A 23,998-nucleotide genomic window follows, 5' to 3' on the forward strand; every position below is an offset into this window, starting at 1 on the left:
CTACATTTAAAAAGATAGCAAGGTTAACTAGGCAAGTCATTGGACAACAGTTTTGTATACAATTGAAAAAAAGTCCTTAACCCCCCAAATAATTAGCACGTATGCATGTACGTATGCATCAATGTATGTGTTTGCAGTAATTTGCCTGAAAATAAGTTCTAAGAACGACATTTTAATAATCCAAAGGTGTTTGCTGGATAAATTCCAGTGCAAGATGCAAAAATAGTTCATAATAACTCTATATCCTTTCATCTCCCTCAAAACCATTTAAAGCTCATTTACAAATCTGCACTTCAAAGTAACGTTTACAGGTCACTTGCTGACATAAAAACACACTCAGATAAGCAACACCAGGCTAAAACTATAAAAGTTACAGTCTAAAAGCAGAATAAGCCTCATTTGATGCTATTCTCAGGTTCCTTTTTTAATGATTTTTGATATTCTACATATTCATGAGATGCTCAGATATGCCCTAAAAGCCCGTCCAGCCAGTTTGGTCATTCTGAGAGCAGGAAGTGAGCTGATGAGGGTGTGTGGAAGAGTAAGACGACCCTTGTTGGTTTTCTACAGGGCATTGCTTGGCAAACGGCACGTAGGCAAAGGCGAGGAGCAGACGGGCACGTTGCTAATCAGTGGCATCTCTCTGCACCAGGAATGTTGTTTTGGTTTGGGTCACTCCCGTAATCATCATCGCTCATCGGCAGTGGAACGAGAGTCAGTGTTACAGAAATCGTATGAAGATGTGGGGACTTTCCACACGTGCGGACGTGTTCAACAGTTGCCCTTCAGTTCTGGGTTCATGAGAGGCTACTGTATGACTTCATAAGTTTGTTGATCTCAGTGCAGGCCAATCTGAATCAGCAGCGCTAGTAAATCATGTGAGCAGATAATGAATGATTCGAGACTCATAGATAGTGATATCTTTGTTTGGAAGATCGTCTGAAAAATACAGACTAAAACGTAATGCCCTTTTAGACATTCAGAGAACTGACTTAATATGTGTTTTTAATGCAACTCTTGTATCTTTAATAATGTTAGAAATTGCAGCTGATTTTGGTAAAAGGTAACTTATAGTTATCACCATTTTTTATTTTGTTTTCTAAAAAGATTTGTTTAATTATGTAAATGAGTCTAGTTAAATTAAATATGTGCTATTTTGCATAGATTTCAAACACAAAATATGTACACTTTATTATATATTTTTTTCCACTCTAAAATTCAAACAATAATGTGAAAAAAAATATTTAATTATTATTTTAGTCAAAAGTTGTGTACACGTGAACACGTTCTGAACATGTTGTGTTCTCCAGAATGCTGATATTTAAAAAAAAAAAAAAAGTTTGGTGTACGTGTTGAAGTTCTGGAGATTTATGACTCAGTGCATGAGGGAAAACAGTCTTTAAAAATATATACAGTATGGGAACTGAACAGGATCTGTAGCTTACCTCAGACCCTTCACTGTGAGTGTGTGGGTGTGTGGGAGGGAAAGATACATGCTGGGTATACTATGCTTGTATTATGATTATAAAGGTGGTTTCTTTGCTTACAAAAAATGCCCAGATCCAATGTTACTACTCCCAAATAATCATAAAGGCACTCAAGAATTACAAACTCAAATCAGAAAAAGTTAGGTCAGTATGGAAAGTGCACATAAAAAGTGATTTTTAAATTTGCTTTTTAAAAATTTGACTTTCATTTCATTGCAAACAATATAACAAACATTATTTAATGTGTTCCTCAGGGTTTTATTTTTCAATAAACATGCATTCCAATTTTGGTTCATGCAACACATTTCAAAAAAGTTGAAACAGTAAAGCATTTACCACTTTGTAATGTTGTCATTCCTTTTCACAACACTCAAAATATGTTAGAGACTGAAGACACCAAGTGATGAAGTGTTTCAGGTGTAATTTTGTTCCATTTATCCTGCAAACAAGTTTTAAGGCAAGGTTGTACTGTACAAGGTCTTCGTTGTTGCATTTTGAGATTCAATATGTACCACACATTCTCTACTGGAGGCAGTTTGGGTCTGCAGGCAGGCCAGTCAAGAACATGTATCCTCTTCCTCCGCAGCCAGGGCTTTGTAATGTGTGCAGAATGTGGTTTTGCATTGTCTTGTTGAAATATGCATAAAAAATAAGCACCGCACACATACTGTGCTCAAAAATCTATGTACTTTCAGCAATAATGGCGCCAGAGTGCACAGAAGTGCAAGTTACCTTTGCCAAGGGCACGGACAAAACCCTATATCAAGACAGACGATGGCTTTTGGACTTATTGCTGGTAACGTTCTGGATAATCCTTTATTTTTTTGGTCCGGAGCACACAGCATCCATTTCTCCCAGAAAATACCTGAAATACTGACTCATCTGATGCTGCTTTTGTTTTAAATCATAAATTACCTGCTGGCATCACCCTTTTCAAATCACATCATTATTTAATCAGTTTACTTGATTACTAGCCCAAAATTGCTCCAGTCCCAACTTTTTTTGAAATGTTGCAGGTCTGAATGACAGGAAAAGATGTATATTTACAATGAAGTTGACTAGACGAAATATGAAACATTTAATTTGTGTGCAATGAAATACAAGTCAAAGTAATTTGGAAATCGCTACTTTCTTCTTAATAGTCTGCCAATTTTTATGATTTAGGATTTTACATTACAATGAATTTAATTTGCATTCTAACAATAAAAGTCTCATCTTTAACATCATTAACAGCCCCCCTGTTTTTTTCCCCCAATTTCTGTCTAACAGACAGATTTTTTTCAACACATTTCTATTCATAATAGTTTAAATAACCTATCTCTAATAAGATTTATTTTATCTTTGTCATGATGATAATATTTGACTAGATATTTTTCAAGACACCACACAGCTTAAAGTGACATTTAAAGGGTTAACTAGGTTAATTAGGTTAACTAGGCAGGTTAGGGTAATTAGGCAAGTTATTGTATAACAATGGTTTGCTCTGTAGACTATCGAAAAAAATATATAGCTTAAATGAGCTAATAATTTTGACCTTAAAATGGTGTTTATAAAATTTAAAACTGCTTTTATTCTAGCCAAAATAAAACAAATAAGACTTTCTCCAGAAGACAAAACTATTATCAGACATATTGTAACAAATTTCCTTGCTCTGTTAAACACAATTTGGGAAATATTTAAAAAGGACAGAAAAAAATTTGACTTCAACTGTATGTAAATAAATTTTAGTTTCAGAATAAAAAGTCACAGTTGACTAAGTCGCAAAGGGTCAGAATGAATACAGTTCTAAATATTGTTCTACAGGACAAAGAAAACCCTGTATATTGAATGCTTTCTATATATATATATATATATATATATATATATATATATATATATATATATATATATATATATATATATATATATATTTTTTTTTTTATTACACTCATATTTAGTTAGCAATTTCTTGAAAAAATGAAAAATATTAAAATTAAATGCATTAAAAAGCTGCTTAAGTCATTATGAATCATCTTTGAAGGTTAAAACGCTGCTTGTCTAAAACATTGGAAGAATCACTTGTTCACAAGGATATGTTAACACAATCTAATCAGATCAGACCTTGAGGAGATAGCTGAATCATTTAAACCGAATGCCACACTCACGTCACAACTCACTGACATTTCCTCAATGCCACACAAAAGCAATCACTACAATACATTAAAAACCAAAATCTCTCACACAACAAAGTGTCTGTCTACGTCTGTATTCAAAAAGCCAGATATTCAGCAAATAAAATAACTTCAGCTGTAACCTGCATCAGTGGCACTTTTTATAAATCATGTGGTGTTGGTCATTTACTGATGTAGTTCATCAGATTTGTCATCAAAACATAGAAACTGACAATGATTAGATGAAACATGATTTCGAGTGGTGCACACAAGCCTACAGTATGTGTACGATGTTATTTTTTATTTTCTTTACTTGTATTAAATAAATGTAGAAAATAGAATACAAATGACCACTTTTTGCAAATGACCACATACAAATGACGGTGGTTAAGGTTAAATTAAAGAGCATTAAAGAGCAAGAAAATTAGACAAGTTGATGACAGGCCTCTACAGTGCGACTGAAAATTACTTTATTATGTGAAAAAAATATTTAGAATAACTAATGTTTATAATAATAACATAATATTAATTTAATAATATTAATAATATTAATAGTATAATAATAATAGTATAATAATAATATTAATAGTATAATAATAATAATTTTGTTCGAGAGTTCAGCTCAGTAAACAGTTTTAGTTTTAAAATCTGCTTGACTGCTTTTTTAGAATACCAAGAGGTCAGATGGACTTATAATATATGAATTTATTCAAATAATATACTTTTTTATGAGCACACGGTACACAATTATTTTAGATAACAAAATCACCTTCACAAAATAGGTTAATTTCTACACTGTAAAAAGTGATTAGATATTTAAAGCGAGTAAACCAATTGCCTTAAAAGAAGCAAGTTCACTTTACGAAAATAATGTAAGTAAATTCATTGTAACTTGGAACTTTTAAGTTGACTTAATTATGCAAATTGTATTCACTTTTAAAAAATAAAAATAAACTAATCACTTTTTCCAGTACACCTTTATTATATTAGTTGTTTTCCAGCTTTTCTGTATCTAGCAAAATGACAGTGACCATACCAAATCTGCTCTTCCAGACTCCAGTGTCTTCTAAATTCAATACAGGCTATAATTGTAGAATTTATAGACTTAATAAAGCACCAAATATGTAATATTGTAATAATTACTGTATTTATTTGAACTTGTTATTATTTGACGTGCTAAAATAATCTGACACTGTAAAAAAGAATTAGTTGACTTTAAAAAACTGAGTAAAATAAAGTTGACTATAAAGTCATCTTAACAATTCCAAGTTACAATGAGTTTACTTACATTATCTTTGTAAAGTCAACCTGTTGCTTTTAAGGCAATTGGTTTACTCACTTTAAATAACTAATGACTTGACAGTGTACTGGCCTATGGATGATATTTCTTTTTAAAATATGAGATTTTTGGCTGACCCACACTTTTAAAATTTGAGAAAATTGTCTGGATTTGTGGTTATTTGTAAAGTCAAAATTAGATATACTCAATATTGACTGGATTTGAAAATAACATTTTATGTGTTGTAATTTTGTAAAATTAATATATTGCCTCAAGCACAAATATTCGCAAACTTAAGTATTTTTGCTTTATTAACATTTTATTGGCTTCCACCAGCATTGAAAATCATCTCCCTGACAAAATTTTGCACTCTACAATGTAATATTACACACCATTTTGGGTATCAAGCCAAGCTATATAAACTAATTTAAATACTGTTGTTTGCTGTCAAGTTTAACAACGTTTACTGTATATAAATGTCTAATACTATTGACTATGCATTGACATTAATGCAAAATTTTTAATATCCTACTAATAAAATGCCAATGAACATAAATGTTTTACATTTATTTTAGTCTTTAAAAGTGTGTAAATATTTATCAAGCAAACAAAAAACATCATGAGTAATCCAACAATCTCACGGCAATTCGTAACTTTCATTTAGTGGCTAATTTGTACGAATTCGTGCGATCTAATTCGTACATTTTAGTACGATTTGCTCATCCCCCAATGACGGTTGGGTTTAGGGGTGGGGTTAGGTGCCACGCCTCCTTCTTAAAATCATACAATTTTGTTTGACTGAACTAGTACGAATTTGTACGAATTAGCCACTAAACTGGCAAAACGTAAAACGTACTTACTTTTCTCATGAGATAACTCTGGAGTAATCCCAACAGTCATACCTGTCAACCCTCCCATTTTTGCTAAGATTCTCCCCTATTTTACCATTCTATCTGCTATATCATACCATTTCAGTATTTTCCAGTACCTCTATCTTTTTTTTAACTTTCTATGAAAAGTGGAAATAACATCAACACAGGCAATCTCGTGATATAATTGCAAAAGCTGTTTAAAAGCATTATTATATAACTTTAAAATGAATATAATAATTGTCACATTCCCCTCCTTCCATTAAAGCCATGCGTTGTCAGCCTGTTTATGCAACCACTGAATCAGTCAATTCATTTAACGATGCTGACTGATGGATGCTCTCTGTAGTGATAAAGACACTGTTTCCCTAAAGGCTTCTGCATACACCATTTGAAGAGGAGCAAAAGTGGAAACTTTGGAATTTGGTTGTGTGTTTAAACAAACAAATATCACGAAGTTGTATTTTTACATCTCAATGTTAACAGATATCCTTTTTTTAAGTACAGTATATAGTAAGTAGATTCAGTGTTAGATTTATACAGTTGAACTGAAAGTTTAATAAACCCTTTCATTCCACAATCCTAGCCCTGTCTTTTCCTACTTTCCTATGATAGAGCATAAAAAGCTCTTAATAAAAAAGCCCCTGTGATCACAGTAATAGCACAATTAAATTTTTATACATTTCCGCTAGTGGTGGTAATATCTTCTCTTTGTCTCAAATGTCTCCCCATACAATACTTGAAATGATGTATATAAAAAAAAGAGCTTGAAATGAATATCAAGATTTCAGAGTCACCTGACAACTATAGCAATGTATTTTACCCTATTACAAAACTGCTTTATTTAAGTCATTTAATGAATTTTCATACCACTATTCTCATACGTCTATTAAATCAAACCCTAACTAACTCTTGCGGTCTATTTATGGGGAAAGACTTCATCAAACTGGCTGTTTAAAAATAAGTAAACCATTCTGTACAATGACGCAGTCATTATCACAAAAATAAACCTAGAAAGGGGGATTGAAACCCCAAAGGAAGCAGAAAAGCGTTGCATCATCCTGAACTGGTTTATTTATTGATAATAACCAGCTAACTGTACATGATACTTACATTACATCTTTCTAAAAAAAAGGCCATCAATTGTAATGAGCTGCTTTAAAATAATAAAGTGTCAAGAGAGCCATAAGTCTGAATGTTGAGATGTACAGTAACAGTTTAAAGGTCATTATGCAAAAATATAAGACTCTAGAATGCTGCAATTTATCCGTCAGCATTACACAAACAAATTAATATTCTAAAGATGTCTGTTCGCTCACATGACTTATTCATGCACTGAAGGTCATGTGTGATGATTGGCCCTGAGAGCACAGCTGAGAACGAGACAGTGGAAAAGTTTAGCACACCAATCATATAATTGAAATCCTCCAGAGAGGGTCTCAGTTTAGGGCCTCTAATAGTCTGCTGTCATTATAGTGTGCGTATGCATGTGTGTGTGTGTGTGTGTGTGTGTGTGTGTGTGTGTGTGTGTGTGTGTGTTTGTATATATTTAGTTTTACTCTGAGCAGTCTAGATGGGACCTTAGGCCTGAATAAACAAGGCAGTAAATGCACTTCTGTACCCCTCCCGTCATCTCATTTCCCGCATCTCCCTCACTCCACACCTAAAGCAAGGCAGTATGTTTCCCATAAACTGGGCACATTAACTGCACAGGGTAACATTATATGTTATTTACATAAACACAAGGCAAACAAACTAATCAACTGCAGTGCATCAGTAGAGTATTTCAGTCAGGTTTTTGAATACATTTTGTGCAAGATTTGCCAATTTTCTCTTTTCTGATCCTATTATAGACATTTTCTATATTTTTTGTTTTATTAAAGATTCAAGTACTGTAGTAAATGACTACATTTCTCATACAATTCTACACATTACTACAGAAAATAACATATTTTTTATGATGAGGTACTGTATGCATGCTCTCATGCTTGCCTATCTAAATGAATCCAATCGGTTTATGACATTCAATTTAGATTATGAAAGTTCTGAATCCTAAATGTTTCAATCTGATTCATACTATACGTGCATGTTTTTGAAACAATATTCAGCACATCACCTTAAAACTGAATTTCTCTGCACTCTCAGAAAGAAATGGTAAAAAAGAAGGTACAAACCCTTGTCACTGGGGCAGTACCTTTTTATGGAACAGAATTGTACATTAAGACAAAGAAACAAATTTGTACCATTGCAGTTTGTACCTTTAAGGACATGATTTGTACCATGGAAAACCAAAATGTACCTTTAGTTTTTAAAACCTGCAGATACAATTTTGTACCTTCATCAAAGTGCAAATCTGATCCATGAAGGTACCACTACAATGACAAGACACATTGTACCTTAACATTGTCAAATAAGTTCCTTCAAGAAGTATTTAAGGGCATTTTGCTACAGTATATTCAAAATGTGTCAATTTATTTTCAGTTAATATAATACATCAAATACGTTTTTAAACAATGTTTTTTTTTTAAGTTTATTTTTGTGTAAATGCACCTTTTCCATTTACAATAAAGAATAAAAATACTTTATCATCAATCAAAAGATCTATTTTTTCTAAACATTTCCCAACACATTTCAAAAAATGTTATAGAAATACATTCTCCCGTGCACAATTATGGAAATTTTATCTCCAGTTTTCACACAATACCTTTGTAAACACTTAATAGTTAATTTAATTGACTTTTTAAGTTTAAAATATAAATAGAAATATGCTAAATTATTGTAACAAGATATAAAAAATGTTTGATTACTTTTACAATACTAAAATGTCTGCATGAACACTTTACATAAGCAGGACTTATGCCAGCTTACGTGCGTAGTGGAAAGCAAATGCCAAAGGATGAGGATATTAATAATGAAACTGTATTTATTAAAAAATGCTTACCAAATGTTTATTAATAATACCTTAAATGTTTAGTTTACAATACCTATAGTTTAGTTTTACCAGTTGTTTTGTTTTATAGAGCTTAATAATTAATGTTTGAGCTTCTTTTAACATATGCTTTTAAATTATTTATATTTTAATATGGAAATTATTCATAAAATCACTTTGCCTACCCATTAATATCTCTTTTCATAAATACTGTAATAAAGGAGTTGTCCAACACTTATGAATCTTTTTTAGGAGAACAATCGTGTACCTTCATTGTGTACCAACAGTATCATAAGAGGTCTTTTCTGTACCATATAAGGTACAATTTTTACAAAGGTACAAAACTGTTGCTTAAGGAACATTACTTGTACCATCGTGTACCTCTTTTCTGAAAGTGTGTAACATTGTCATAGTAGCTACAGTACTGCTTTAATGGCATGTCTAAAAAGACAACTGACATATTAAGTTGAAAACAGTTGGGTCAAAGGTGAGACATTAAATGCAGGGAAAGTGTCTACTTTAATGTTTCATTTACCTTTTGTGACACTAAAATGTTAGAATATAAGTAAAATAATGCCCCATTGTCAAGCAGGGTATTCGTTTAAAATGAAACTAAATATGTATTCTGACCTGTACTTAGTAATATATAAAAGATTGAGTGATCAAACTACATTTTATTATATTTTAATAGAAAAAAAAAAGTTACTGACAAATGGGTAAAACTTAGTAGTTTGAAAAGGTTTGACCAAATAATTTACTCAGTTGTTATTATAAAATAAGGTCATCAAAAACTTATATGACAACTTTAGCATGTACCAATCCCAGTAAACTATTATATACGTTTCTCGTCTCCCATTAAAAGATAAAGCTGGTCCACCTTGACCCTCTGGCATACTTTCATTTTATTAAACTCCATCTACAGTGTGACCGGCTTACTTAGACAGGCCACTGTAATGTGGGTTGTGCGTATGTAGTGACGGAGGAGCGCTTCAGTGCTACCAAACTGGCGCAAATAACCAGGTCTCGTAATAGATATGGGATTTCTCAAGCTAAATAAATGCACAGTGATCTGACATTTTTGGCCAAGCTCTAGTTCTGGGCTCGGAGGAAGAATCACATCCGCAGTGTGACCCTTTGACAGACCCCATATTGGTTAGGTCAATCATCGCGGTCAGATCTCATGGGATCGAATCGCTAGAGGGAGAGATTTTCAGCAGAAACACTAGGAAACCTGTATGTAGGGCACTCCTACTCACTGAAATCTGCATTGACACATGAAAGAGATACAATTGCGCCTGCTCCTCTCCTCAAGGCAGTGTGGCAGAGCATAGGAGCTTTACAGGAACACACAAAGAAGCCAGGAGAGACTATGCTTGTAGGTAATCTGCTCATTTAGGGACAGTTAACCAGCATTTGATAGAGCATTATAAAAAAATGCTGTTACATCCGCAAAGACACTATAATGAGATTTAAATGGGCTTCCTTTCTTTTGTCTTAGCTGGAACTGTGTGAGTATATGAGGCTTCAACCCACTCAAAGACTGAATCATCGAACCTGAAACACAGCTCACAGCTCACCAAGAATATTCCAGCATCTTTCATCATGCTTTTTTATCTGGCAAGGCTAAACAGTGATGATTTCCTATGCTGGCCAAGTCAGGGCTGTTCAGAATTTTTAACATGAAGTGCAATTTAAAGGCTTAACAAGGTTAATTAGGGTAACTAGGTAAGTTAGGTTAATTAGGCAAGTAAATGGGCTACAGTAATTTGTTCTGTATAGCCAAACGAAAAATACATTGTTTTCTTCATAAGTAAAATCAAATGAAATAACTGCTCTGTTAAACATCAAAGGAAATATTAGAAAATTGTGTAATAACAATGGAATAAGACAGGCTGTTATTTTTGTTGTCTAAAACCTTTGACATTTTCTTGCTAAAATGTCAACCCTAGTTTCACCTTCATCATCAGGTAATGTAGATGTTGGACTGAAGCAGCACATTTTAATTTACCCTGACAAAGGGCAGTGTTGCTTTCCAACTACTGAGAAATGTTAGCAGCTGTCTGAGCTTTCCATGCATTTTTGCACCTTCCTTTCTTCATATGTTCAATCCTTTTTTCCAGTGTCATTTCATTTTATTACACATAATTTAATCGATGAACTAATTAGCTTTGTTTTCTTTGCATGTTGTTACTAAAGTCTGGTGAAATTTTTGTAGTGAAATCCGGTGAACAGCACCTTTACAAACATTTTTTCGGAAAAAAATGGTAACGTACAAATATTTTACACACTGTATGCTAATGAATAGATCCAATATACTGACACATACTGTATGTGTTGTCTTTCTCAACTGTTTAAATCTATTAAATTCATAACCAATCTTGACATAATGTTATGAATATTTGTCTGCCAAAGCACAAGAAGACCTGAGGGGCAATTCAGTTTTGGGAAATATGGTCCATATAAATCACGCATCAACTATGATCTGTTACACACCTGTTTTTGCAGCACCTATTGTAGTTTGCCAAGATACTCATGTTGGGCCCAGGCACCTTTGTTGAGAACCACACAAATAATTGAATTTGGAATATACTATGGTAGAGCTGACATACCATAGTTCCTGTGTTCTAGTCAATATGTGCTCACGTAAGGTATGCTTTATGGTTTCCACTGACTGGTACTGTACAATAAGGTATAGATCGGTATGGGTCACTGTTATCATGCTTGTGTTTCCATTGCCTTATGAGTACACTTTTGGTAGATATGGTATACGACAGTAAGTTTTAGTCGATGCCATTCTTGCTTGAGGAAATCTCGCATAAAGTTAAGCTGTAACGGTTCTCATATGAGAAGCATTTCTCACAAAACAGATCCTTTAAATACTTGTGTATAAATGTTCATTACTAACTTTTAATAGGAACATGAATTGATTATAACTGCAGATCAATGACAGTGTGAACTAGCCTACTCTAACATCTGCGATTACATAAAATAAATGCAATATATATGCACACATAAAGACCCTTACAGTCTCCGATATGCTACCAATTACAGAACAACTACACACAGCATACATTTAGTTCTTATTTTGGTCCAAAAACAACACAGAGCATAGCCCAGAGTCACACCAAACCTCTCATCTGTATCTTTAATCTTCAATAGCTCATGTAACCTCTTGTTAAAAAAGTAATGCCATCATTTAGAGTTTATAAGTTCAAAAGGCGATGATAATAATTAAACATGGCGGTTTGTTTACGTTTTTGGTGAAAGAATCATTCGCTCCTTTTCCTTTTCTTTTTCGTGCTTCACTCTCGCACTTGTCTATTTATGAAAGGATTAAATGTCAGAAGCACTTCAATAATCACGCGCACGTTATTTTCATCAGCTCAAGGAGTTCGTTATTTCAAATATAGACGCGCATACGAGTAATCACAAGCTCCTTGGAGAAAGTAAAACCGCTCACACTTTTCGACAGCCTCATAAAACAAAAACAGGACAGGGCAGATTTTGTTCTTCTTGACTTTGTGGCTGTACATCAAGACAATGACAAGGTTTGTCTGAGCTTGGGTCAACCATGGCTCGTTATTATATGCATATTATTACAATATAATATCTCAGCTGTGTATTTAAAAATACACATTCTTCTTCTTTTATTCTTCTGCTTGTGTATGCGCGAGTGAGGCTTCTCTATAAACCAATAGCATTCAGCTGCGTCTCTTGTTCGGCCTTTGATACCCTTTTGTCCAGCTAGGTACCCATTATAAAGGGTACCCAAAAAGTGGAACAGTACGATTCGCGTTTAGGTACCTTTTTAGAGTGGAAACAGCCATAAAAATGTACCGCACAGAACCGTATCGTACCACTCAGTGTAAACGGGCCATTATAGTCTTAAATCTCCCTCAGAAAGGTCTCTATCATTGACTACCCTAAACCCATTCTCTGAGATGAACCTTTTCTAAACGATGTACTGCCATTGATCAAATACAGTTTCTTGGTCTTCCAAACTTTGCTTTTGTAGAAACACAGGGAGCTGTTAAACCTTGACTGTCAAGGTCACAGGGCACTGCCAAACACTTATTGGAATAGAGTGCTGATTTATGGGACGTGAAAGGAGTCAGGCAAACACCAGCTGCTGCAACTATCGCTGAACCATGACTGGGTCAACAGAGGTTGCGATGGCGGTATGACAAGTATGACGTACGTAACGGTTTGGTTTTGGTTACAGCCACCTTGCAACATCATGTCACTCCACTGTGCCAAGTTGAAATAAGAACAAGCAAAAATGTTTAAGAGGTGGCAGCAATGCTGTTTCAATTACAGTGGATTCGTCACATGCATAATCTGCCTAATTAAAAGCACAGCTGTTGCTAGGTGTTCAGACATCTCAAATGAAACATGGTTTGTTTCCATGCCATGTCAAGTATTTGTGATATGTGACCGCATGCTTTCAGATAGAGATCTGGTAGTTCCTCTTGCTCTCCAGTGCAAGACATATGTCCCCCATTGCCCACCCTTTCTAATGACAACTTTCTGGGATTCCGATTTCACTTTAATGTGGACTTTTGCAGGGCTGTGTCACAAATTTTAACCAGCTGTTAGATTTCCTCAGGTAAGTGTGAGTAAATATGGTACTGACTTCAAATAGATACTCATAGTGAGCTGGGAGCCAAAGATGAGCAGGATGAGAAGCCAAGAATGAGATGAGAAGTGTCAGCAAAACATTTTCTATAATTGAAAAGATTACCCGCGCTGGCATCATTTGAAGCTGTTATAAATCTCATTTCACAGTTAATAAAAAATAATGACTCAGAGCAAACTATTACAAGAAAAATCCACTTTTAACAAGCATGATTTACAAATTATTGGATTAAAAACAAACAAATGGCTAGCAAATGCCATTAAAACATGTTTTTATCTTGCCTGTTTTTAAAGGTTTGTTTCGGGGGCCATTTTATATTCTTTGCATATTAATAATATCTGGGATAACATACCTGGTATAATCTGTATGCCGATGACTAGGCCATCTATTGCTGTGCCCCATTAGCGTCAGCTTTAATATTTACAGTTAGCATTTGATAGCTGAGTCTCGTCTATGCCAGCTTATACCCATACTGGTTCTTAAAGCAGATAAATGTAGTGTAACGTTTTCATCCATTCATTCATTCATTCTCCTTCAGCTTAGTCCATGATTTATCACTGTAATGTTTTTTCAAATGTATTTTAAAGAACTATCTTTCAAACCGCGTATTGATCAAATAAAGTCTAAGCTCATTTTGGCCTTTTTAAAAAGAAACTGAACTTTATTTTTTTTAAAAAGCAAGGGAACATTTAGTTTCTGCAACATTTTTTACCTTTATTGGATTACAGATATCTGCTTGGACATTATTCAAAAAAAAAAAAAAAACTTGTCCGTGTTTTGCACTTTATGTTATATAACTGGTTGAAACTATTAAACACATTACTGTACCTTTCATACTACATAGGGGGTGGGGGTAGCTATTGTACCATTTCTTTATAGCTGAACTTTTCTAACTGGTACTGTTTTATTTTTTAAATCATTTTGTTGTTTTACTCCATCTTATTTGTCTCTCAGGTGTTCCTTTGTTGATTATGCTTCAGACTAAATGCACTACTGAAGAGACAGTTTGTCCAAAAAAGGGAAATTATGTCATCATTTACTGTACTCACCCTGTACTTGTACTTGCAAATGTATACGATTTATTTATTTTTCTTTCTTCTTTTGAGCACAAAATATTGATTAACTCTGTCCGGTTCTCGGTTGACATCCATATTATTTTTCCCACCATGGAAGTTAATGGATTCCATTAACAGTGACCCATACTCAGAAATTGTGCTCTGCATTTAACTCTTTCAAGTATACACCCAGGGCATTTTGCAGCCAATGCTGCAGCAACTGGGGAGCTGTTGAGAAACGTTTGCAGAACCTTTGCAGTATACAAAATAGACATATGTACAGATACTGTACACTCACCAGCCACTTTATTAGGTAAACCTGTCCAACTGCTTGTTAACGCAAATTTCTAATTAACCAATCACATGGCAGCAACTCAATGCATTTAGGCATGGAGACAATCTAGTCAGGACAATCTGCTGCTGTTCAAACCGAGCATCAGAATGGAGAAGAAAGGTGATTTAAGTGACTTTAAACATGGCATGGTTCATGGTTGGTGCCAGATGGGCTGGTCAGAGTATTTTAGAAACTGCTGATCTACTAGGATTTTTTACACACTACCATCTCTAGGGTTTACAGAGAATGATCAGAAAAAGAGAAATTATCCAGTGAGCGGCAGTTCTGTGGGCAAGATTCCTTGTTGATGCCAGAGGACAGAGAAGAATGGCCAGACTGGTTTGAGCTGATATAAGGTCAAAAAATTACTTATTACACCTGGGGTAAGCAGAAGAGCATCTCTGAACACACAACACACCCAACCTTGAGGTGAATGTGCTACAGCAGCAGAAGAAGCGGGTGCCACTCCTGTCAGCTAAGGACAGGAAACTGAGGCTACAATTCGCACAGGCTCACCAAAATTAGACAAAAACATTGCCTCGGTTGATGAGTCTCAATTTCTATTGCGACATTCAAATGGTCGGGTCAGAATTTGGCATTAACAACATGAAGGCATGGATCCATCCTGTCTGGTGTGGGGGATATTTTCTTAGCACACTTTGGCCCATTAGTACCAATTGAGCATTGTGTCAGCACCACACCCTAAGTATTGTTTCTCACCATGTCCATCCCTTTATAACCACAGTGTACCTGTCTTCTGATGGTTACTTCCAGCAAGATAGTGCACCTGTCATAAAGCACGCATCTCAGACTGGTTTCTTGAACATGACAATGAGTTTACTGTACTCAAATGGCCTCCACAGTTACCAGAACTCAATCCAATAGAGCACCAGAGCATCATGGATGTGCAGCCGATAAATCTGCAGAAACTGCATGATGCTATCATGTCAATATGGACTAAAATCTCTGAGGAAAATTTTCAAATTTTCTTGTTGAATCTATGCCGCAAAAAATCAAAGCAGTCCTGAAGCCAAAATGTTATCCAACCCAGTACCTAATAAAGTGGCCAGGGAGGGTATGTGTACATATATTTGTCAAAAACAAGACCTCATTTACGGTCCACATGAAACAAATTTATAAAACTAATACATAGCACATAATATACGCTTCTCAGAATATTAAATGCTCATAAATATTTTTTTGATCCCTGAAAATCTTTTTTTTTTGTCCGAACCCATTATGCTACATACTCTTGATTCTCCATATACACAAAAGTATTGCCTTCTCAAGCAACAATGATAATTAATGAATGCCCCATTTTGTCTTAGCTGTGTATGTGTCTCCAAAATTTTCTAAAAAGAAAATTTTTAGAACACTATTTTAACACAATAGCTACTAGTGAGAGTAGAATTGAACAATCGGTACAAATCAGGAACAGGCAAACCATCATAAGATATCAAAATATCTCACTGAGAAAGCTGCAAAAAAATAATGCAAACAAATACTTTTTTAAAAACATTTGCAAAGTATACTCTGAGTAAATTCAATGTTATTTTTTCTGGTAATTAAATTAAAACATCTGTTAAATCCTAAGCTTAATCAGTATTACATAAAAAGCACAATCCCTAAATTGTTTTTAACAATACACATCTTGCATATACAGAAATTAATGAATTCAGCTTTGCAGTAAAAGAGAAGTCTACAAAAATGTCATAAACAGCACCACATTGGTGACCAGAACTGCACTAAATGGTACAGTAAACTCTGTACAGATTTGATTGATTGGCTGTTTGTTTTTGCTCATCAACTTTTACCAGCAAGAAAAAGAAACACAAACTGAACATTGCTGATTAGACCATTTCTGAGTAATCAATGCAAGCAGAGGATGCTTTTTAATGTTCCAGAAGTTATAAGGTCATCTTCTGGGTCTTGCGTTGAGAAAACGCTACCCTATATTGGATGCTTGTAACCTGAGCTGAGCGTGTGCAGTGGGTCACGTACTGTACTGCAGATCTCAAGGAGGTGTTGCAAGCAGTAGCTCTCACAAACACTAACACATTCAGCATAAGCTGTCATGCCCTTCAGTCCTCACAAACCGTTATTAAAATAGAAAGAATGTCATGAAAATAATACACCTCTTCTGACAAGCTACCAAACACACAATGTTCTCCAAATCCTAACAGCAGTGCAAACCTAGGAGGATTTCCAAGCTAGCACATGTCCTTACTTGTTACTGTCTTATCTTATTATAGCTGGCTACACTGGTTCCTTTTTGGTGGGAATGCGTGTCTGCTTTGAAAAAAAAAGAGAGAATGTGGAAAAACCTAGTATGGTTATTTCAAAAACTGCAATGTTTTAAAATACTAATTATTCTAGGTGTCGGATTTGGATTCTACTGTTATTGTAATGTGGTCTTAATTCTGCAAAAAGTTCATATTGATACTGATCTTTTAAAAATAAAGTGATCTTCACGTTTCTCTTAATAATCAAAAAATATTATACTGCTAATATAACACAAGCAGGCTTTGATGTTAAGTGCTGCAAAATATTTTCCAACGTAGTTTCTGTATCATTATAGGAGTGTTAACTCTTGTAGCTTAGTTCTTTTGATCCAGACAACAAATTAAATGTGCTACATTTGGTCCTGGCTTAAGTTAGCTTGATTTTTAAACTGACTGTCAATGCTAAGGAAACAAAACAAAAGGCTTTTATAATGGATTTTTTATATCAAGACTTACCAAACGTTTAAACCATGCATTTGTAAGCAGTTAGTAAAAACTAGGTATTTGTTAAACTGAAAACAAATGACTAAATATGGAAAAGATAAACACAGCACCACGGGCCTCATGTATCAACGCTGCGTACGCACAAAAACTTTGTGTATGCCAGATTTCACGCTCACATTTGGATTTACTAACAATGAAATATTGTGAGAATGTGCGTCAGTCGACGTCAACTTCATGTCTGGCGTATGTGCATTTCTTGTGTGTGTTTTTTTTTTATTTCTACTCACTACGAAACCTAGAGGCAATTGTGTTAAATTGCACACTACAAATTATCTTTGAGCCGTGCAATGGCAGCTATGGGATGGGATCATCCACATGTCTAGCAGGTATATAAGGTTTCCATACCATGCAGTTGACCAGCCAAACATTAAAGCACAATTTGCAGCCATCTGCAGATGAATTTGCATACGTGAATCGGAAACATTTCCATTTAATAAATGTGCAAAAAATTTGTGATGCTCAAATGCGCTTAACATAATACAACCACTTATTAATGATTCCTACTTGTCTTCCTCGTGATGAAGAGTAGACAAAATCTGATATGTAATGGGGGAAAAAAATGAGTTCATCAGACCCTAGATTCATACTGGGTTCATGATCGATTGTGTCTAAACATGTTGCCGTGCGATTTACGCGCTACACCACTCACGCTGCTGTTTGCCGCTCTCTTTAGATATGTATGTAATCGACACTATAAAATGTTACACCTTTACATGGGACCATTTCTTTTTTAATTCACTTACAGTGCAATGTTCAGACACCACTGCGTTAACCGCGTTAGCTAAACTGTGCCACTCTATTTTTTTTCTTTCGTTATTAATTCTGGTGGACAAACTGGTGGACACCGTTTCCGAAAGTAGCACCTCCAATTCACATTCTGTTAAAAGTTTCTCTTTTTGCTTGCTTTTGCCATTGCTTTTTCATTTGGTTTTGCCAATATAGAGTCATTACCATGTTTATTAGGTGGAGGAGGTAGAGAGGGGTTTTTCGCTTGTGCACGTGTGCTCAGTTTCACGTTAATTTGGATGTACAAAGAGAATATGCGTAGGACTCCGCGTACGCAGTGTTTCATACATCTGAATTTTTACTGCATACACACATTTACAGCTTTGTGCGTACGCAATGTTTTAGTATGAACTCAATGCAAGTCTTCGTACATGAGACCCCAAGAGCTCCTCTGTTGAATTAGCAATGCTTGTGCTGAGGTATAATAAATAAGAAAAAACAAGCATGCCCTATTTAGGTTGCATCTGCTCTGGTGTGCATTTATTTTTCTGTCAAACTGCACCAGAGTTTGTTGCTTTTTTTGGTGCACAACATTTATTAAAATCAACCGCACTAACCGAGAATTTGCAACAGACTTTGTTTTAGCTGAAATAAACATGAAAAATCTGAACCCACCTAAAAAAATCTGAATACAGAAAAATGACAATTTGACAAGGTCAAATTATTTACCGTGACTTTCTTGAAATCAGAAGTCGAACTGAAGGAATCATGCTGTTTCTGTCATTAGGTAAACCCGCATGTAAACAGAATAAACCGGCTTATCCAGCACCAATTCCCCTCTTCACCTGCTGATGTATTACCTATGAAGACAAAAACAACTTTTAATCCCCCTTTAGAATGCACAGAATAAGCCTGGCATACAGAAGGGTGTAGAATAATTCAAAGGGTGCAGAAGATGTGGTTTAAAAACTGCAAATGTTTTATGGTTAACCATGAATTCCCAAATTTGCCAAAGAAACCACTTCCCCATAATTATCTGCACGCATCTCAAATCTACATCAATCTTTACCCTTGACATAAATGCCTTGTTAAACAAAACAATTGCTTTACTAGATCTAAAGCCAACATACATCTTAACCTAATCTTCAATTTATCTGTTATGGTAATTCTAGTTGATGTAATACTACAGCTTTAGTAATATAAACAAATGAAATGATCCAGTACTGAAGTAGGTGTTAAAACTATACTACAATACATGTGTTTACTGCAGTACACTATGCATACTCCAGTTTTTATTACAGTTTATTAGTCAATAGTTACTGTAACATTAAACTATGTTATACAGTAATATCCAGTTGCAGTTTAATACTTTTTACTGTGGTTTAAAAACACTAGAATTCACTAAGCCACTATTTAGTTCTTTATCTGGGATGTTGTTTACAATAATATTTTTAAAGGACTAACGTACGTAAGCTATTCCAATTAAGAAACACTGATGAATTAGGGCTGTACAACTCTGACATTGAGCTGTCGAAATAGACGATGAAATAAAAGCGCGTCACATTAAATAAAACTGAACCTCCTCCCAAAACACCAAATAAAAACACAACAGTAAATGAATCCACATTACCACATTTCCTCGGGTTCCTGCTTCTCGCACTGTCCCAAAAACACGCGCCTGGCTGTGAGGACCTGCCCTTCACAACATAAACAAACTTTCCCACTGCAAACATTCACAGAAAAACTCCAGCTTTCGTCGAGGCGCAGAACCTGCAGATCCGACTCAATTTGCTTAGAGTAGTAACGTTAGCGTTATCACAGTTATAGATTATATTAAGAGAGTTGAATCAACGTTGTTTATATGACTATGGCATACGAAAGAGGAAACTCTTGCCACGTGACTAAGACGCATATTTATCTCATTTAAATTTATTTAGCTAATTAAACAGTTCGTACACATTGCGTGTGTTAAACGGATGTTTTGGAAATATGTGGCATACTGCAGCACGGTCTAAACTATTTATTTATTTATTTGTTTGTTTGTTTGTTTGTTTGTTTGTTTGTTTGTTTGTTTGTTTTGAAACTACTATTAATTAAAAATGAACGATAAATCCAGAGCTGGCTCCACTACAATAAACTACAATAGAAATAGCCTATACTGCAACTTTAAAGTTTGTTTGCATGTTTTTTTTTATTGTAATTTAAAGAAACTATAATACAACTTATAATACAAATAACAGAAAACAGTTCTTTTACACAATGTTCACATTAAATAAAAAGGACAAAGAACAAAACCAGGAAAAGTACATAATAATAATAATAATAATAATAATAATAATAATAATAATAATAAAGCAATTAAAAAAATCGATAGATAAAAATTCAAGTAGCTTCTACGATGTATATACTCAAGAAAAAAAGCACATTTCTTATTATCAATTAATCTAAGTGATTTAATTAAATGTTCTATAAGAAGTCTATAAAAAAATAGATTTTTTAACTCTGTTTGAGAAAGTAAAATTCACGGAAAAAAGTAAGTTCACAGTGGCTTCTAATGACTTCTTTTGGCTTTCAAAATAACAAATAATATCCTTAAGGTGCAAATTACCACTCATATTGAAAAAACAATATGAACGTAAATGATTCCAAAACAATGATGATACATTGCATGAACAAAACAGGTGACAAAATTTGTCACATTTGTGCAAATTGTACAGATATTTACAAGGTGCAAATATCAGTAACATCACAATATTTGGACAAGAATGCATTCCAGGGGTGAATATTTTATTTTATTAGGAATACAAAATTTATATAGGCCTTGTTTTTGTTACCATGTTTTCCTCCTTTGAATGTTAACAATTATAAAACCTCAAAAAAAAAAAAAAAACTTTCTTTGTGTGCGTGTGCATGTGCGTGTGCGTGTGCGTGTGCGTGTGCGTGTGTGTGTGTGTGTGTGTGTGTGTGTGTGTGTGTGTGCCTGTGTGACGTATAAAGAAAACAAAAAATATCATGTCTAAACAGAACGTTTTTGACAAGTTGTCACATTTTGATCTGATATTATCACTATTTGTGTTTTTTTAAGATACATAAAACAATGATAATTAAATAATTCAGCAACACAAATGAATCAGACTTTTTTTATTTCAAACAGATTTAAAATGTAATTGAAGCCAAATACAATAATTAAAAAAAACAACGTTAAGATAACTGATTGGAATTATATGGGCTGAATTAAAAACACAAATTACGTTGAACTTCTGTATCTTAAATTACTAAATTTAATTTGTTTGTTTAAATTCAGCCTATATAAATAGCTTACATCTAGTTGCCTTAAAAAATTCATTAAACCAATTGATTTTTTCCAGCGTGTGTATATCATTTCGTACATTTGTTACAATAGGCTATAGACCTATAATTAACTTATTTTTCTGACATTTTACTAAGCTATTAAAATGAAAAAAAAAAATCTTCGTTTGAGAATTAAGTACTGCCACATGTCAAAAATGCTTAGAAATACCAAAATTGCAAATGTACACAGAGTTAAGTATTTTGAAAATGTAAAAATACTGATTGTGTTCTGTGAGGTTTGGTTTATGAGTAGGATATGGCTCAGCAAATCTAGAAATCATTACATCTGTGGTAACTCCCAATTAAGATAGCTGTACAAATGTGTGTGTTTATCTGTGTGTGTGTGTGTGTGTGTGTGTGTGTTTATTTGTGTGTGTGTGTGTGTCTTTAAATGTTTATGTTGTAGTATCCAAATGTCCCCACAGGTATAGATTTTGTTTTTGTGGGGACTTCTTTGATCCCCAAGAAGAAATGGCTTATAAATTACACATAAATCACACAGGAATACAAAGATATCAAATGAGATCTGTCATCTAACTCTCAGAATAAGAAGTGCATTTTTTTTCCCACTGCTTGCAGGTTATTTTCTCAGCACAGAACACACAGATCGATAAATCCATGTTGCGTAACCACAGCAATCCCTGATTTTATTGCAAATCTGTAAGGCATCACATCTACCCCTATGCAAATGAGAAATGATTTTACATAAAAAGCCAAGGTTTGCTTTCTTGAGAATTTCCAAAGTTTAACAGCAGAGGTGTGTCGAGTCTATCGACGAGTACAGTCACTGAGGATCTCTGTGTTCCAGCTCCTGGTGTTTGTGCAAGAGACAGAGGGAGATTAGCATTCAACAAGATATCACTACTCATTGAGTCAGCTCTCTCTTTCTCTCTCTCTCTCTCTCTCTGCTTGGTTCTTTCTGCCTTCTCCATTCATATAATGCCATATAAGGCTTACCAGATAACATTATAACCATTGCAGAAATTTCATGTAAATCATGCACACGTTTCAAGGGATAAACATGGCTGCGTTTTGAAAATCTTGTTCTCTGCATGCTTGTGTGAGTGTGTGTTGATGGTGGCGGTGGCAGCTGAGGCCAGGCACATGCTGCATCCACCAAATGTCAGAAAGCATTTGGGCTCCTGATTTGAGGCAGAGCAGTGTCCCTCAGGGGAGAGAGCAGCTTCTCTTTCTTCTCCTCTCCATCTCACTCTCTCTTTCTCTTTCTCTCTCTCTCTTTCTGCCAACAGCTTCACTGCACCGCTTCAGTGAAGAAACACAGCTGAGTGGGTGGAGGGAGAGAATCCTTTAGAGAATTATGCGGATATTTAAAACTGCGTCATATCACACACACCAGTTTTATGTTAATTTTGTATTATGCTATACTTGAGGGCTAATATGGTCCAGTTGACTTGATAAATGTATAATCAATCATTCTTCGTGTCCTTAAAAAACTGTATACTCCTACAAATAAAGATACTTTATTAGTGTTGAGTGTTTTCAAAATAATCTTTAACATTTCATAGCAGAATCTTTGGGGTAAAAAAGGTTTTTCATTTTGTTTAAAGGGCACCTATGATGACAATCATCTTTTGGAAGCAATTTGGACTGTGTGCAGGTATAGTGTGTCCACAGTCATACTGGGGCATAAAGACAATAAGTCTCTTTTTTAAATTTCTTGACGTTGAAATAGCATCCAAATCCCTCCCATTTTGAGGCCCACCGCAACAAGGCGTAAGAGTACGGTTCCCCACCAAACAAATTGATTGACAGCCACATATTAACATGTCTCCATAGTAGCGTGTATAATCATATCAACAAGACAGGACATGTGCAAAGCAACCGAGTGATCTGTGATCTGATACTGTGATCATCAATCATCATCAAATGTGATCAAGTATGAGTTTTACATGTTTAAAATATTTTTAAAACAGTGCATGTTTGTGATAAAGATAGTGAAGTTGATGTAATTCCTCACCACAACTGCATGTCAGTACAATTATAACAAAAGACTCTTCAATCCCCATTTGTGGATGTTAAATATTTTTTTAAACATTTTTTTTTATATATGTCAACAAAACACATATCCATGCAGCAGTGGATATTAACGTATATTTGTAAACATTTGATGTGCAAAAACAGTGCAAAATTAAATGTGCGCACTTTGTGTGTTTGTCTGCTGTGTGTGTGTGTGTCTATGTGTGTGCGTGAACTTTGTAACAACATTGTGCATGACTCCTCATTGCAGAAAGGCTTAAATAAACTCCACAACAAATACACCAAGTCATTGGGAAAGTTCTAACTGTAATTTTTCTCACAAACGTTACGTGAGATGAGCTTCCTTCATGTCTGTCATATGTAGTTTATCTGACACAGCCGAATATTGAGGTACACTC

At 34.5% G+C, this 23,998-nt stretch overlaps 2 protein-coding genes across 2 annotated transcripts in view; both read right to left on the reverse strand.

The window, feature by feature from the left end:
- sgip1a (SH3GL interacting endocytic adaptor 1a) overlaps window positions 1–20,141 on the reverse strand; it is a 129,137-nt gene extending 108,996 nt beyond the window's left edge. The window contains exons 1-2 of the mRNA XM_087257473.1: window positions 19,882–20,141; window positions 18,981–19,111 (exon numbers count right to left, since the gene is read on the reverse strand). The gene's annotated coding sequence lies outside the window, so the exon portion shown is untranslated. The remainder of the gene's footprint in view (window positions 1–18,980; window positions 19,112–19,881) is intronic.
- lepr (leptin receptor) overlaps window positions 1–23,998 on the reverse strand; it is an 847,758-nt gene that overhangs the window by 385,247 nt on the left and 438,513 nt on the right. The window lies entirely within an intron of this gene.

This window comes from Danio rerio, chromosome 6 (genome assembly GCF_052040795.2).
Source record: "Danio rerio strain M-AB ecotype USA chromosome 6, GRCz13ab, whole genome shotgun sequence".
Lineage (NCBI taxonomy): Eukaryota > Metazoa > Chordata > Actinopteri > Cypriniformes > Danionidae > Danio > Danio rerio.